This window comes from Arachis ipaensis, chromosome B03 (genome assembly GCF_000816755.2).
Source record: "Arachis ipaensis cultivar K30076 chromosome B03, Araip1.1, whole genome shotgun sequence".
NCBI classification, from domain to species: domain Eukaryota; kingdom Viridiplantae; phylum Streptophyta; class Magnoliopsida; order Fabales; family Fabaceae; genus Arachis; species Arachis ipaensis.
Window position 1 is genome coordinate 110,549,964 of NC_029787.2, and position 2,770 is coordinate 110,552,733.

Consider the following 2,770-nt stretch of genomic DNA (forward strand, 5'->3'; position numbering starts at 1 on the left):
TTCATCACAGTTAAGCGCGAATGAACATCTTAGATAGGAACAAGCGTGTTTGAATGGAAAACAGGAATACTTGCATTAATTCATTGAGACACAGCAGAGCTCCTCACCCCCAACAATGGGGTTTAGAGACTCATGCCATCAGAGAATACAAAGTTTTGATATGAAATGTCATGAGATACAAAATAAGTCTCTAAAAGTTGTTTAAATACTAAACCAGTAGCCTAGGGTTACAAAATATGAGTGGACTATGATGGATGATGCAGAGATCCACTTCTGGGGCCCACTTGGTGTGCTGGGGCCCACTTGGTGTGTGCTGGGGCTGAGACTTTAAGCAATTCACGTGCAGAGGCCATTTGTGGAGTTGAACGCCAGTTTTTGTGCCAGTTTGGGCGTTCAACTCCAGTTTTTTATCCTTTTCTGGCGCTGGACGCCAGATTTGGGCAGAAGGCTGGCGTTGAACGCCAGTTTACGTCGTCAATTCTTGTGCAAAGTATAAACTATTATATATTGCTGGAAAGCCCTGGATGTCTACTTTCCAACGCAATTGAAAGCACGCCATTTCGAGTTCTGTAGCTCCAGAAAATCTACTTTGAGTGCAGGGAGGTCAGAATCCAACAGCATCAGCAGTCCTTTTTCAGCCTGAATCAGATTTTTGCTCAGCTCCTTCAATTTCAGCCAAAAAAATACCTGAAATTACAGAAAAACACACAACTCATAGTAAAGTCCAGAAACATGAGTTTTTCCTAAAAACTACTGGAAATAAACTAAAAACTAACTAAAACATACTCAAAACTATATGAAATTATCCCCAAAAAGCGTATAAAATATCCGCTCATCATGCGTCCTTTCTTTTTGCAAAAGAAACACCGTGGACCTTCTTTCTTCACAGGATGGGATGCAATACTCTTTCTTTTCTTCTTATGAGCTGTAAGACCCCAGATTTTTTGGAAATTAAATAATAAATTATTTATGATTTATTTTATTTATTCAAAAATATATTTTTAGAGATTTTTATGTTTATTGAGTACTTTCTTATTATTGATTTAAAGCTTTAGTGATTTAAAAATAATGAGAATTTTATAGTTTTTAAATTTTAAAATAAAATTGAATTTGATGATATGCCTATACAGTAGCAAGGGTTGTGGTTCGTCCCACTTACTCCGAGTCAATGATTGAGACGCCTGGGTAGTAGCAGCAGTAGTGGTTTACTCCACTTGCTCTGGGTTGATTCGTAAACACCCGCTTGGGTAGTAGCAGCAGTAGTGGTTTATTCTACTTGCTCTAAGTTAAGCAGGTAATAGCAATAGGTTGTGGCTCAGTCTCACTTGCTCCGTGATGGGGTGTTTCTGTCCAAGGTTAGCTACCCAGACATGTCGAATTTGGCTATATAACCGACAGATGATATCATCAGCCATAGGACAAGCATCATATGTATTTGTATGCTTTGTTTGAGTTAGAATTTATTTTGGTTTGCCTAATTGCTTAACTGTTATTAACTACTATCTAAGCTATTTGCTGTAACTGCTATCTATACCTGTACTTTCCTTGTCTGTTTTGGCTGTGTTTGCTTCTGAGAGATCCCTCTGGCGGGTGAAGGAGGCGCTGAGGGTTATTTCTGGTGTGATTGGTGATGAGTTAATGATAGTGTTGATTGATTATGTAATAGGCTGAGGGCCGTGACTGGTTTCTGATTGAGGTTTAGTTAAGTATGAAAAATCAAGCTGGTTTAGCGTAGACTTAATGAACCTATGCTTGGAACAGATTGGTCATTCATACAGTCTAGGAAACTTTTAAGATTTTCTTATAAGAAAAAAAAGGTTTTGGATTCTGGATAATTAACTAATTTCTTTTAGAAAGATTTTGGATTTTTGGATGTTAAATCATTGATTTTCAGAAGATTCATAAGACAACGATGATCACTGTGCTTGAAAACAGTTTTCTTTTTAAATATCTCCTTATGGCAATTCTGAAAATTTGTGGTGAGACCATGTGGTTAGGTTCTCACCCCCTTATAGCTTTGTCGAAGAAGCTTATGAAGAGTTTTAATGCGTTTTGCTTATACGATATTGTTGTTTTAGTTAGATAATTATTATTTTCTCGCCTTTATTATTATAATATTATAAGAGGGATAGGAGTTGTATGTTTTATATGTATATTATATTTGTAAACTACTTATGTAATAAGTTTTGTAGATATGAATATGCTTGTTTGTTTTCACGATAAAGTATTTTTTCGTTTTTTCAAAGAAAACAGCGATACGGTTTTGAGTCATAGGCTCCTATTTTATTATTAAGTATATGAAGTTGTCGTAATACTTCTTGCTATCAGAGTGGTGCGGCCGAAAGCATGACATTCTAATAGTGAGGGTGTTATAATAGCTCGCTTCTTACCATCCTTATTTGTTACCAACAGTGTACTTTCACCAAGTTTCTGAATTAGCCTTCCTTCCTCTTGAAGACACATCACCAGTAATTCATTAATGGACCACTTTTTCTTTTGTGTGTTATAAAAAATCTTAAATGGTTCATATTGGAAAGAAAGAGAATTCAGAATAAGATGCAGTAGAAATGAGTCAAAGATCTCAACCTCTAAAGTCTTTAGTTGTGCTGCTATGTCTCTCAACCTCATAATGTGCTCACGCACACCCCTTATGCCAATAAGCCTCATGGATGACAATTGTGCCATTAGGGTGCTTGCAAGTACGGGTAGCAAACGGGAAAGCCCGCCCTGTCCTGCCGAAATCCCGCCATCAACGGGCTGGCCTGCCTCG